This window comes from Bombina bombina, chromosome 4, assembly GCF_027579735.1.
Source record: "Bombina bombina isolate aBomBom1 chromosome 4, aBomBom1.pri, whole genome shotgun sequence".
NCBI lineage: Eukaryota > Metazoa > Chordata > Amphibia > Anura > Bombinatoridae > Bombina > Bombina bombina.
In genome coordinates, this window is record NC_069502.1 from 1,130,047,708 (window position 1) to 1,130,063,056 (window position 15,349).

At 37.7% G+C, this 15,349-nt stretch overlaps 1 protein-coding gene across 3 annotated transcripts in view; it reads right to left on the reverse strand.

Annotated features, from left to right (window-relative positions):
• The window catches only part of ESRRG (estrogen related receptor gamma), a 263,696-nt gene that overhangs the window by 153,020 nt on the left and 95,327 nt on the right, over positions 1 to 15,349 (reverse strand). The gene's annotated exons all lie outside the window — the stretch shown is intronic.

Sequence of the window (15,349 nt, forward strand, 5' to 3'; positions counted from 1 at the left end):
TTTTCATTTTGTTTTAAACCAAATGAAAAACCAATAGTGCAGGCAACAAATATTCATGGAAACAAATTTCCTCGAATACTCGGAACGGAAATTTAGACAGAAATGAAATTGTCTTCTCTGCACATCTCTACTGTCCAGCAGCACTATTTATGCGCTGCCCAGAGGCATACTGCACGTTCCTCCCTTCACACCCACATCCTTCCTGCAGCATGTGTAGATCATAATAACTGTCCAGGAAAACATGGCTGACGTGGCTACTCTATATCTATGTGTGTCTCTAACTATGAATGTATATATATGTAGTTATAAACATGCATACAAAAATACTGGCAATTCATACAAAGTTATGATTAATACTACTTTTTATATTCTACTGATCTGGAACTTAAGCAGCATGCCTGAAATGTTTCACATTAATAAATCTATTAAATTACTGTTGCTAAGCTTCTTTAAGTAGCCTGCCTGACCAACCAAAATTATAAAAGATCTGATAAAACCAAGAAAAACAAAACAACTTTTGAGATTATATTGCATGTTTAGGAACTTTTGTAATAGATTTCAGCTGTCGCTAAGCAGCTTTTTATTTTGGGGAAGATGTTTCACAAATGATGTCATCAAGTTAAACATAAAAACACAAACAATATATATATATTTATTTAATGTGTTTATTTATTTTAAATTAATTAATTATTTTTTTTCCTGGCTTATTTTAGCCAAAACAAGTCTGTATTATGCTGAAACTTCGAGTTGGCTATTAAAATATTGATAAGGTTATAAATAAATCCCTTGCAGTTCTCTAACACATGTATGGGTTACTGTTTTTCAACAGCAGGGTATTTGCACAGTAAATCATTTTCATTATCTGAGTTGTACACGTAATCCTCTTAAGGTTTCTGTACACTTCACCTTCACTTCATTGTTCCAGACGAGCATCAACAGCTAATGAATTCTGAAATGTTTTAGCTCTCAACAGCATTTAACTAGTCAGTATAACTTAATCAATGACTATGGAGGGGGAACCTTAGTACCCAGTGCCCATATAGTGAGGGCAATACAGAAAAGTTACAGTAACAGCATTTACACTAGATACGGCCCAAAGGGTTCTTTAAACAGTAAACAAAATGAGTTATGGCTGTAAGTAAATGGTTAAGGATTAATTGTAGGTAAAGTAAGTTGTTTGTGAGAAAACAAATTAATAAATACACAATCTGTTTTTCGTTTTAATGACATAGAAGTGGGCATACAGCATTAATATTTCTGATTGAGAAATATATCAACTAGGGTTGCAAACCCTTCCTTATATGCCCAGTTTACAGTCTCCCTTTATTTATCTGATCTTACAACATTTTTTCTCCCTCATTTTTTTATATGTAAAATTTTCTCTTCAAACATAACGTAATATTGTACTCATGTACTCTTATTTAATTGATCATTTTGATGTATCTGACAGCTTAATGTGTTTTCCTCCACACAAATAGAATTCACAGATTTGTAGAAAGTGTTTGAATATATTAAAGGGGCAGGGAACCCCAAAATTGTCTTTCATGATTTGGATGATTTAACCAACTTTCCAATTTACTTCTATTATCAAATTTGCTTCCTTATCTTGTTATCCTTTGCTGAAGGAAAAGCATTGCACTACTGACAGCTAGATGGACACAGCTAGTTAACCAATCACAAGAGACAAATGTGTGCAGGCACCAATCAGCAGCTAGTTTCCACTAGTGTGGGATATGTGCATATTATTTTTCAACAAGGGATACTAAACGAACAAAGCATATTTGAAAACATAAGTGAATTTAAAAGAGTCTTAAAATTTAATGCTCTATCTAAATCGTGCATGTTTAATTTTAACTTTCCTATCCCTTTAAGCTAGACTGTGTGAATGAAGATGATTTGTATGAAGAATTGTGTTGTACCAAACGGAATCAAATTATAATTTATTTTTATTTTTTTTCATTGGCAACCCTGATATCAAATGATGGAATAGGGGACTATTTTTATAGAAAGCAATGTTTGCTGAGCCCACAATACTACTGTTTGCAACACATGCTAAACCATTATTAGTTGTGCATGCAGGTACAGTCATATATGTGCAATATTCAGGGGAATTACAAAAGCTTCAGCTAGAAGATGGAACAAGATAGATATGGCTGAGCCCTTAGTTGTATGTGTGTGTCTCTAGGAAATATAAACATGTTATGGTAGCAAAAACACAGAAAGGTGAAACAATATGACACTTGCTAAATAATAGGGTTTGTCACGTATAGAACTCTTGTACAAAGCAGGTTCTGTGAGAGAAATTCTGGTAAGAGATGTCTGCTGAATGATCTTTTGGGAAATCCTTGTGCCACTTTATTGCTGTTAGCAATTCAAAATACATAATTAAAGGGACAGTAAATACCTTGAAATTACAAGACACGTCTCTTATGTGTTTCTATAGAATGACATAGGAGTCATGTCTTAACACTTTTAAAACAAAATAGCATCCTTTTTACTTGTTTTACAGTAGCCAAACTCCAACCACCAAATACCTTGGAAGATCCAACTTGGGCTTTAGTCATCAGACAATAAGGTTAGTCATTTTCATAAATTTAGTAAACATGAAAAGGTTTACACTTGTTTTCAGTTAAATCCAATTAGGAAAATATATGTAGCAGGGTTTGCCTTGAGAAGTCAGCAGTTTGCATTTCAAGTTCTGAGAATAAGAAAATCTTCCATTTTCAGAGCTAAATTACACCAAAAACTAAATAAATAATACAAATGTGTCTCATTACGCATGGCTAAACATTTTATATAATCTCAAGATGTCCCTTTTTATGGAAAAAAGGAAAATATACTACAAGTTGTTAAGCTCTATGTGTAAAAACTCTTCTGAACTCAAAAACAATTACAAAAGATAGTAATATAATATAATCTAAACACTATTCACAGCAGTCTACCTAAAATGTAATATATTTTGTAATTTTACTTTAAAGGGACAGTATACTGTAAAATAGTTTTTCCCTTAATGTGTTAACAATTGCTTTTTTACCAACTGCAGAGTAAAAAATGTATGAAAATTAGCTTTTTAAGGCTTATTTGTGTATAATAAAGCTCTGATTTTGTGTTTTGAAGCCACAACCTAATAAAATGGGTTGAGCTTGTAGGTATAATCAGATCTCATTACTTTATCACATTGTGTACATATACATGCTTCTTTATCTTATATCTGTCCTTAAAACAATCACCAATACTTTGAGAGAACAATGGAAAATCAACATTTTATTACCTTATCTCTACTTTATCACACTGGAAGTGTCATTTCTTCTGCTGGCTGTGTTTACAAAGCTTATCTATAGCTGGTACGCGCGGTCACAAACTTTCAGAATAGGTGGGGATACCACATGCTAAATTAACAATTTCAAATGCCAATATAAGGGTAAAGAAGCTACTTGTAAACAATTTAATACACTCCAGCAGGTAAAGTGGATCATTGGGAACAAATTAAAGGGTAGAAATTTTTTGAGTAAACTGTCCCTTTAAGTTTAATACGACAGAGGATTTTCCTCAGCCTAAGTCACATTTTATAGCATCAAGCTATTGGTCTTGTAGTTAAAAACCAGACTACCCAAATATTAGTTTATCACACATTGAGAACCACTATTACGTCTACTAAACAGATTTGAAGTGTCAATTTGGAGACCTGCTGTGCCATGATCATATGGAGAATGCTGTGACCAACATGGAGGTCGAATTGTCAAATTTTATTATAAACTGGTAATGAAATTGAACAGGTTTACATTTGAATATAATTAAAGCATCATGATTTCTGAAAAACGATATGGGATTGGTATTCATTACTGTGAACAAAAGTATGTTTCAAAATCTGAGCCTCCCAACTGAATGCAGGTTACAATTTTAATAACATATGAACAGATTCTACTAACAATTTGCAAAATAGTCACCTGATGTCAATGTTGGAGGTTGACTGTGAAAAGCTCTCAACAAATTTTCATATTCATCATGGAGTGATAATTAATGTTTATGGATTCTCAGGAAAATATTGAAGCTACTTTTGGGTTATCAACTAAGATTCTTAATTATCATCCACTTTTATTATCACATATTTCAATATGTATAACAATGTAAAATGGTATTGTCTACAAGGGATAATAACAGCAAACGTGGTGAGGAAAAAAGGCAGTGATGACACCAGTATTAGTGATAGTGTTACGGTCAATGATGGTTTTGGAGTATAAATTTGTTATTGGTTGTGTGCGCCCTGATATGATTGGCAATAACTGTCATATTGATAATGGAAGTTCTAGTCTTGATTGGTTGATGCACTAGTAAAGATAGAGATTATGATGGTGGTAGTGGTTATGATTATTGTGGCATTGATGGTTTTCTGGTTATTTATAGTGCTGGTTCTGGTTTTGATGATGGTTGTTTGGATGTAGGTGATGCTAGTGCAGATATTGTGTATGATGACGGTGCAAATGGACATACTATTGATGGTGTTGGTGATTGTAGTGATGATGCTGGCCCTAGTAGTTATGATGATCATAGCAGCAATAATGAATGAGGTGATGATACTAATGAGATGATGGTACTCATGAGGTGATGATATTCATTAGCTGATGGTACTCATGAGGTGATGATATTCATGAGGTGATGATATTCATTAGCTGATGGTACTCATGAGGTGATGAAATTCATGAGGTGATGATTCTCATGAGGTGATGATATTCATTAGCTGATGATATTCATGAGGTGATGGTACTCATGAGGTGATGATATTCATGAGGTGATGATATTCATTAGCTGATAATATGCATGAGGTGATGATACTCATGAGGTAATGATATTCATGAGGTGACGATACTCATTAGGTTTTGATATTCATTAGCTGATGATATTCATGAGGTGATGATACTCATGAGGTAATGATATTCATGAGGTGATAATACTCATGAGGTAATGATATTCATGAGGTGATAATACTCATGAGGTAATGATATTCATGAGGTGATGATACTTATGAGGTAATGATATTCTTGAGGTGATAATACTCATGAGGTAATGATATTCATGAGGTGATGATACTCATGAGGTGATGATATTCATGAAGTGAGGATATTCATGAAGTGAGGATATTCATGAGGTGAGGTTACTCATGAGGTGATGGTTCTCATGAGGTGATGATATTCATGAGGTAATGATATTCATGAGGTCATGATATTCATGAGGTAATTATATTCATGAGGTGATGATAGATACTCATGGGGTGATGATACTCATGGGGTGATGATACTCATGGGGTGATGATACTCATGGGATGATGATATTCATTAGCTGATGATACTCATGGGGTGATGATACTCATGGGGTGATGATACTCATGAGGTGATGATATTCATGAGGTGATGATACTCATGAGGTGATGATAATGGTGCCAATATGTTTGACAGTACAAGTTGTTGTGGAGTACATTGGTGTTGATAATAATAAAAACAATAGTATTATTTTGATAATGCTTTTCTCTTCACACAAGGGGATGCCATGTGCATAGCACAACTAAACTGTTAGCCCAAAACCAGCAGCTGCTAAATAACCAAACTTAATGGTACATTAAAGGGACACTGAACCCAAATTTTTTCTTTTGGGATTCAGATAGAGCATGCAATTTTAAGCAACTTTCTAATTTACTCCTATTATCAAATTGTCTTCATTCTCTTGTTATCTTTATTTGAAATGCAAGAATGTAAGTTTAGATGCCAGCCCATTTTTGGTAAACAACTTGGGTTGATCTTGCTGATTGGTGGATACATTCATCCACCAATAAACAAGTGCTTTCCATGGTTCTGAACAAAAAAATAGCTAAGATGTCTTCTTTTTCAAATAAAGATAGCAAGAGAACGAAGAAAAAATGATAATAGGAGTAAATTAGAAAATTGCTTAAAATTGCATGCTCTATCTGAATCACGAAAGAAAAAATTTGGGTTCAGTGTCCCTTTAAGGGATATGAAACCCAAATATTTTCTTTCATGATTCAGATAGAGCATTAAATTTAAAACAACTTTAAAATTGACTTCTGTTAGCAAATTTGCTTTATTCTCTTGGTATCCTTCATTGAAGGTTCAGTAATGCACTACTGGGAGCTAGCTGACCACATCCGGTGAGTGAATAACAAGATACATATATATGTGCTGCCACCAATTAGCTGCTAGGTCCCAGTAATGTTTTGCTGTCTCTCAGCCAACCTAGGTATTATTTTTAACAAAGGAGACCAACAGAACAAAGCAAATTAGATAATAGAAGTAAATTGAAAAGTTGATTAAAATTGCATACTCTATCTGACCCATGACAGAAAAGTCTTGGGTTTCATATCCCTTTAGCATGGTGGTGTGAAAGGCTAAGCCGGCCCTGTCTGTATTTGAACCTGAGGTTTGAATACAGTAGGAATGGCAGGTAATGCTGTTGCCTACATAACCAACTGTTCAACCAACCAAGATGATGCTAATTGCGGTGTTATTAAAGGTATTTTGTTGTTGTATTTGTGGTAATCACTGTGGTGCTTGTGCCCCAAGGCAGAACACAGAGTGATCTGAGATGTCATCGCAGAAAATGCAGCATGTCTGCAGAAAGAACAGCACTTGGAACTTTACAGCGCTGCTCCACATTAGGCTGTTTTTTTTAAACAAAGCTGTTCTCTGGCTGCATTGTTTAAGTTTTCCTTAACAGTGCATCCAGAGCAAAGTGCTATTTGAAGACAACAGTCAAATATGCAGTAGTGCTGCAAAGCAGCAGTGTATTGATTGTTTGGCTCTCAGATTTTTGCAAGCTCATTCCCTAGCTTTTCACAATCTGCAAAGTTTTTCTCTGACTGTAAGATGTTCGTATGAGCAATGCACCTTTTTTGTTACTACAGTTCTATGTCAGACTAAGAGAAAAGGAAACAAATTAATTCAAGAGACATTTTTCAATTACTTTTTTTGTCTGCAGCTAATTTGCAATGCAATTTTCAACTACTGCACTAGATTATAAAACTTTAAATATTGCTTTATTCTTGTTAGCCAACTAATTGCAATTCATCTGGTGCTTTAGTGTAACTGACAAATTTACAATTTTATTTAATTTAAAAATGACCTGCAGAAAAAATTCACTAAAAAAATCTTATCGCAGAAAGTGAAAAAAAGTTCTGCTTCTGGGTGCTTGTGATAGAGCTAATAATACAGGTGGTAATAATGATGATCATAGTATTGTGCCATGTTTCTGCTACTGTAAAAACAGAATTTATGTTTACCTGATAAATTACTTTCTCCAACGGTGTGTCCGGTCCACGGCGTCATCCTTACTTGTGGGATATTCTCCTCCCCAACAGGAAATGGCAAAGAGCCCAGCAAAGCTGGTCACATGATCCCTCCTAGGCTCCGCCTACCCCAGTCATTCGACCGACGTTAAGGAGGAATATTTGCATAGGAGAAACCATATGGTACCGTGGTGACTGTAGTTAAAGAAAATAAATTATCAGACCTGATTAAAAAAACCAGGGCGGGCCGTGGACCGGACACACCGTTGGAGAAAGTAATTTATCAGGTAAACATAAATTCTGTTTTCTCCAACATAGGTGTGTCCGGTCCACGGCGTCATCCTTACTTGTGGGAACCAATACCAAAGCTTTAGGACACGGATGAAGGGAGGGAGCAAATCAGGTCACCTAAATGGAAGGCACCACGGCTTGCAAAACCTTTCTCCCAAAAATAGCCTCAGAAGAAGCAAAAGTATCAAACTTGTAAAATTTGGTAAAAGTGTGCAGTGAAGACCAAGTCGCTGCCCTACATATCTGATCAACAGAAGCCTCGTTCTTGAAGGCCCATGTGGAAGCCACAGCCCTAGTGGAATGAGCTGTGATTCTTTCGGGAGGCTGCCGTCCGGCAGTCTCGTAAGCCAATCTGATGATGCTCTTAATCCAAAAAGAGAGAGAGGTAGAAGTTGCTTTTTGACCTCTCCTTTTACCAGAATAAACAACAAACAAGGAAGATGTTTGTCTAAAATCCTTTGTAGCATCTAAATAGAATTTTAGAGCGCGAACAACATCCAAATTGTGCAACAAACGTTCCTTCTTTGAAACTGGTTTCGGACACAGAGAAGGTACGATAATCTCCTGGTTAATGTTTTTGTTAGAAACAACCTTTGGAAGAAAACCAGGTTTAGTACGTAAAACCACCTTATCTGCATGGAACACCAGATAAGGAGGAGAACACTGCAGAGCAGATAATTCTGAAACTCTTCTAGCAGAAGAAATTGCAACTAAAAACAAAACTTTCCAAGATAATAACTTAATATCAACGGAATGCAAGGGTTCAAACGGAACCCCCTGAAGAACTGAAAGAACTAAATTGAGACTCCAAGGAGGAGTCAAAGGTTTGTAAACAGGCTTAATTCTAACCAGAGCCTGAACAAAGGCTTGAACATCTGGCACAGCAGCCAGTTTTTTGTGAAGTAACACCGACAAGGCAGAAATCTGTCCCTTCAGGGAACTTGCAGATAATCCTTTTTCCAATCCTTCTTGAAGGAAGGATAGAATCCTAGGAATCTTAACCTTGTCCCAAGAGAATCCTTTAGATTCACACCAACAGATATATTTTTTCCAAATTTTGTGGTAAATCTTTCTAGTTACAGGCTTTCTGGCCTGAACAAGAGTATCAATAACAGAATCTGAGAACCCTCGCTTCGATAAAATCAAGCGTTCAATCTCCAAGCAGTCAGCTGGAGTGAAACCAGATTCGGATGTTCGAACGGACCCTGAACAAGAAGGTCTCGTCTCAAAGGTAGCTTCCAAGGTGGAGCCGATGACATATTCACCAGATCTGCATACCAAGTCCTGCGTGGCCACGCAGGAGCTATCAAGATCACCGACGCCCTCTCCTGATTGATCCTGGCTACCAGCCTGGGGATGAGAGGAAACGGCGGGAACACATAAGCTAGTTTGAAGGTCCAAGGTGCTACTAGTGCATCCACTAGAGCCGCCTTGGGATCCCTGGATCTGGACCCGTAGCAAGGAACTTTGAAGTTCTGACGAGAGGCCATCAGATCCATGTCTGGAATGCCCCACAGCTGAGTGACTTGGGCAAAGATTTCCGGATGGAGTTCCCACTCCCCCGGATGCAATGTCTGACGACTCAGAAAATCCGCTTCCCAATTTTCCACTCCTGGGATGTGGATAGCAGACAGGTGGCAGGAGTGAGACTCCGCCCATAGAATGATTTTGGTCACTTCTTCCATCGCTAGGGAACTCCTTGTTCCCCCCTGATGGTTGATGTACGCAACAGTTGTCATGTTGTCTGATTGAAACCGTATGAACTTGGCCCTCGCTAGCTGAGGCCAAGCCTTGAGAGCATTGAATATCGCTCTCAGTTCCAGAATATTTATCGGTAGAAGAGATTCTTCCCGAGACCAAAGACCCTGAGCTTTCAGGGATCCCCAGACCGCGCCCCAGCCCATCAGACTGGCGTCGGTCGTGACAATGACCCACTCTGGTCTGCGGAATGTCATCCCTTGTGACAGGTTGTCCAGGGACAGCCACCAACGGAGTGAGTCTCTGGTCCTCTGATTTACTTGTATCTTCGGAGACAAGTCTGTATAGTCCCCATTCCACTGACTGAGCATGCACAGTTGTAATGGTCTTAGATGAATGCGCGCAAAAGGAACTATGTCCATTGCCGCTACCATCAACCCGATCACTTCCATGCACTGAGCTATGGAAGGAAGAGGAACGGAATGAAGTATCCGACAAGAGTCTAGAAGCTTTGTTTTTCTGGCCTCTGTCAGAAAAATCCTCATTTCTAAGGAGTCTATTATTGTTCCCAAGAAGGGAACCCTTGTTGACGGGGATAGAGAACTCTTTTCCACGTTCACTTTCCATCCGTGAGATCTGAGAAAGGCCAGGACAATGTCCGTGTGAGCCTTTGCTTGAGGAAGGGACGACGCTTGAATCAGAATGTCGTCCAAGTAAGGTACTACAGCAATGCCCCTTGGTCTTAGCACAGCTAGAAGGGACCCTAGTACCTTTGTGAAAATCCTTGGAGCAGTGGCTAATCCGAAAGGAAGCGCCACGAACTGGTAATGTTTGTCCAGGAATGCGAACCTTAGGAACCGATGATGTTCCTTGTGGATAGGAATATGTAGATACGCATCCTTTAAATCCACCGTGGTCATGAATTGACCTTCCTGGATGGAAGGAAGAATAGTTCGAATGGTTTCCATCTTGAACGATGGAACCTTGAGAAACTTGTTTAAGATCTTGAGATCTAAGATTGGTCTGAACGTTCCCTCTTTTTTGGGAACTATGAACAGATTGGAGTAGAACCCCATCCCTTGTTCTCTTAATGGAACAGGATGAATCACTCCCATTTTTAACAGGTCTTCTACACAATGTAAGAATGCCTGTCTTTTTATGTGGTCTGAAGACAACTGAGACCTGTGGAACCTCCCCCTTGGGGGAAGTCCCTTGAATTCCAGAAGATAACCTTGGGAGACTATTTCTAGCGCCCAAGGATCCAGAACATCTCTTGCCCAAGCCTGAGCGAAGAGAGAGAGTCTGCCCCCCACCAGATCCGGTCCCGGATCGGGGGCCAACATTTCATGCTGTCTTGGTAGCAGTGGCAGGTGTCTTGGCCTGCTTTCCCTTGTTCCAGCCTTGCATTGGTCTCCAAGCTGGCTTGGCTTGAGAAGTATTACCCTCTTGCTTAGAGGACGTAGCACCTTGGGCTGGTCCGTTTCTACGAAAGGGACGAAAATTAGGTTTATTTTTTGCCTTGAAAGGCCGATCCTGAGGAAGGGCGTGGCCCTTACCCCCAGTGATATCAGAGATAATCTCTTTCAAGTCAGGGCCAAACAGCGTTTTCCCCTTGAAAGGAATGTTAAGTAGCTTGTTCTTGGAAGACGCATCAGCCGACCAAGATTTCAACCAAAGCGCTCTGCGCGCCACAATAGCAAACCCAGAATTCTTAGCCGCTAACCTAGCCAATTGCAAAGTGGCGTCTAGGGTGAAAGAATTAGCCAATTTGATAGCATTGATTCTGTCCATAATCTCCTCCAAAGGAGGAGAATCACTATCGACCGCTCTTATCAGATCATCGAACCAGAAACATGCGGCTGTAGCGACAGGGACAATGCATGAAATTGGTTGTAGAAGGTAACCTTGCTGAACAAACATTTTTTTAAGCAAACCTTCTAATTTTTTATCCATAGGATCTTTGAAAGCACAACTATCCTCTATGGGTATAGTGGTGCGTTTGTTTAAAGTGGAAACCGCTCCCTCGACCTTGGGGACTGTCTGCCATAAGTCCTTTCTGGGGTCGACCATAGGAAACAATTTTTTAAATATGGGGGGAGGGACGAAAGGAATACCGGGCCTTTCCCATTCTTTATTAACAATGTCCGCCACCCGCTTGGGTATAGGAAAAGCTTCTGGGAGCCCCGGCACCTCTAGGAACTTGTCCATTTTACAAAGTTTCTCTGGGATGACCAACTTGTCACAATCATCCAGAGTGGATAATACCTCCTTAAGCAGAATGCGGAGATGTTCCAACTTAAATTTAAATGCAATCACATCAGGTTCAGCCTGTTGAGAAATGTTCCCTGAATCAGTAATTTCTCCCTCAGACAAAACCTCCCTGGCCCCATCAGACTGGGTTAGGGGCCCTTCAGAAATATTATTATCAGCGTCGTCATGCTCTTCAGTATCTAAAACAGAGCAGCCGCGCTTACGCTGATAAGTGTTCATTTTGGCTAAAATGTTTTTGACAGAATTATCCATTACAGCCGTTAATTGTTGCATAGTAAGGAGTATTGGCGCGCTAGATGTACTAGGGGCCTCCTGAGTGGGCAAGACTCGTGTAGACGAAGGAGGGAATGATGCAGTACCATGCTTACTCCCCTCACTTGAGGAATCATCTTGGGCATCATTGTCATTATCACATAAATCACATTTATTTAAATGAATAGGAATTCTGGCTTCCCCACATTCAGAACACAGTCTATCTGGTAGTTCAGACATGTTAAACAGGCATAAACTTGATAACAAAGTACAAAAAACGTTTTAAAATAAAACCGTTACTGTCACTTTAAATTTTAAACTGAACACACTTTATTACTGCAATTGCGAAAAAACATGAAGGAATTGTTCAAAATTCACCAAATTTTCACCACAGTGTCTTAAAGCCTTAAAAGTATTGCACACCAAATTTGGAAGCTTTAACCCTTAAAATAACGGAACCGGAGCCGTTTTGAACTTTAACCCCTTTACAGTCCCTGGTATCTGCTTTGCTGAGACCCAACCAAGCCCAAAGGGGAATACGATACCAAATGACGCCTTCAGAAAGTCTTTTCTAAGTATCAGAGCTCCTCTCACATGCGACTGCATGCCATGCCTCTCAAAAACAAGTGCGCAACACCGGCGCGAAAATGAGGCTCTGCTTATGCTTTGGGGAAGCCCCTAAAGAATAAGGTGTCTAAACCAGTGCCTGCCGATATTATTATATCAAAATACCCAGATAAAATGATTCCTCAAGGCTAAATATGTGTTAATAATGAATCGATTTAGCCCAAAAAAAGTCTACAGTTTTAATAAGCCCTTGTGAAGCCCTTATTTACGATCGCAATAAACATGGCTTACCGGATCCCATAGGGAAAATGACAGCTTCCAGCATTACATCGTCTTGTTAGAATGTGTCATACCTCAAGCAGCAAGAGACTGCACACTGTTCCCCCAACTGAAGTTAATTGCTCTCAACAGTCCTGTGTGGAACAGCCATGGATTTTAGTGACGGTTGCTAAAATCATTTTCCTCATACAAACAGAAATCTTCATCTCTTTTCTGTTTCTGAGTAAATAGTACATACCAGCACTATTTCAAAATAACAAACTCTTGATTGAATAATAAAAACTACAGTTAAACACTAAAAAACTCTAAGCCATCTCCGTGGAGATGTTGCCTGTACAACGGCAAAGAGAATGACTGGGGTAGGCGGAGCCTAGGAGGGATCATGTGACCAGCTTTGCTGGGCTCTTTGCCATTTCCTGTTGGGGAGGAGAATATCCCACAAGTAAGGATGACGCCGTGGACCGGACACACCTATGTTGGAGAAAGTAATATCAATGGCAAATACAAAAATACAATTGTAAACATAAATGTAGTGTAATATATATTTTATTTATTTACTTCCAAAAACATTATAATTCATATACCCTTTCAAAAGTGATATTTACATTTTCCATTTCTCTTAGCAAAGCATATGTCCCAAGGACCCAAGCTATAAAATTATTTTTGGTAGCTGAATAGTGAACAATGGCTCACATAACTATATTGATCTATATCGTCTGCACTTTCACTGCAATATTTCCATGAGTTAATAATAAGTTCAAAAGTATTTGGCAAATGAATGAGCACAGAGGATATATTTTGCACAATACCAGCTGGGTGTTATTCACTTCATATCCAAGCTAAAGCATTTTTCTCTAATCATTTTGTGAGTTTGGCAGCATTTGTCAGTGGTAATGCCCACTGTATTACCTACAAAGCAGATGCAGAGAATGAGGATACTTTTAGGTTGTTATAATCTAATATAATTATATTTGTAAGAATTTAATATGCTTAATTTTGTCATCAATCTGTTGCCTTTTGGCTTTATAAAAAGGTTCATCCCAGCTAAGTTTATCAGTTTATATTAATTTAAACAAGATTAAATTTTGACTTTGTATCAACTCCTGCTTTTCTAAGATAAACTGTTACTAATTGTTTTATACTGGGCAACCTCTTCCATGTTGATGATCTTTCATGCACCCGCTTGTCTTAGATCTAAAGGAACTAAAACATAATTGGTGGCTTCTAAAAAAAGATCTTTTTTAGGATGGAATTTGAGTTGTCAGTCTATCTTAAATGGGACACAATAACATGTTAAAAATAGGTACAATTTGAAATATGGGGCCCCTATCCTAGTTACACCCCTTATAAAAACAGTTCTCAGGGAATACAACTTTAAATTTGCTAATTATTGACACCCCCCATGTGATCAACTTAGCTCAGACATTCTTCAGCTTCTTGTTGTATATGGTATTTTATGCTAACATGCAACACACCCTTTTTCCTTGTTTCATTTAAAAGGGAGAATTTTAAATTGTATTTTTTTTGTGTGTGTGTGTGTAAAAAAAACTCATGTTCATGTCCCAAATGAACTCAATTTTCATGTCACAATAGTAGAGACTGGTCCCTCTACATCAATACCTTTCATATGCACAATATAAACATTTTGAGTACAATGACCTATCAAGGTTGAATACGTTCAGATTATATTAATTGATCAACATTGCATTCTGTGCCCGTCTGAATTGACTAAAATAGGGACTAAATATTGTGTCAAAATGGATGTTAAGAATTTGTATATACAGTATATTAAGATACGACACTTGAGATATTAGTTCTATTTATAGAAAGTTTAAAGACTTGTGTTTTTGGCAAAAATGTCATCTTCATGTTTCAAATCTTATACAGATTTTGTTTTTTTATTATTATTATGGCAACGTGACAAATTATACAATATCCACTGTTCTCTTCTTATACATTTCTTTTCAATTAGGTTGTTAGTTCTTTTTTTATTTATTTATACTTCTTTGAGTTTAAGTTTCTTTAACTAAAATACATTTCCGAATGTATTTATTTTTTGTACTACATGACTCTTTTCACAACGGTATAAAACAGTGAAAATCACAGTTGATTATGCATTAACCTCTGTCCTCTCTATTCAATGTAACAAGAACAGGTAATTAACAATTTGTTAAGTTAAATTTGCTTAGATGAAAGTTGACGCATTTCTAATTATACAGGAATGGTTGCTCACCCAATGGAATTAGAGCACATCACATATTTCCATTCGAATCCCTTCACTTACTTTGTCTCATGTGACATCTATCTCTACATCTTTTGCAAGGCTTTTTTTTCCCAACAGCTCACTGAATATATACATTCATTATTCCCAGATCTTTTACAGTTTCAACCTAATTCCTCTATTTTCAGATTTTTTTATATTTTTTTCTTAAAGTCTTCCATTGTACTCATAAGTCTGTATGAAGGATATACTTTTAAAAGGAATCGAAAAACCATATTCTTCTTTCATGATTTAGAGAATACAAATTTAAACATCTTTCCAATTGATTTCTATTCTCTATGTTGCTTGCTTCTCACAGTATATTTTGTAGAAGAAACAGCAATGCACATGGTCGAAACACTAACATATATGTGCAGCCACAATCAGCATCTCCTGAGCCTATCTAGATATGATTTTCAACAAAGGATACCAAGATA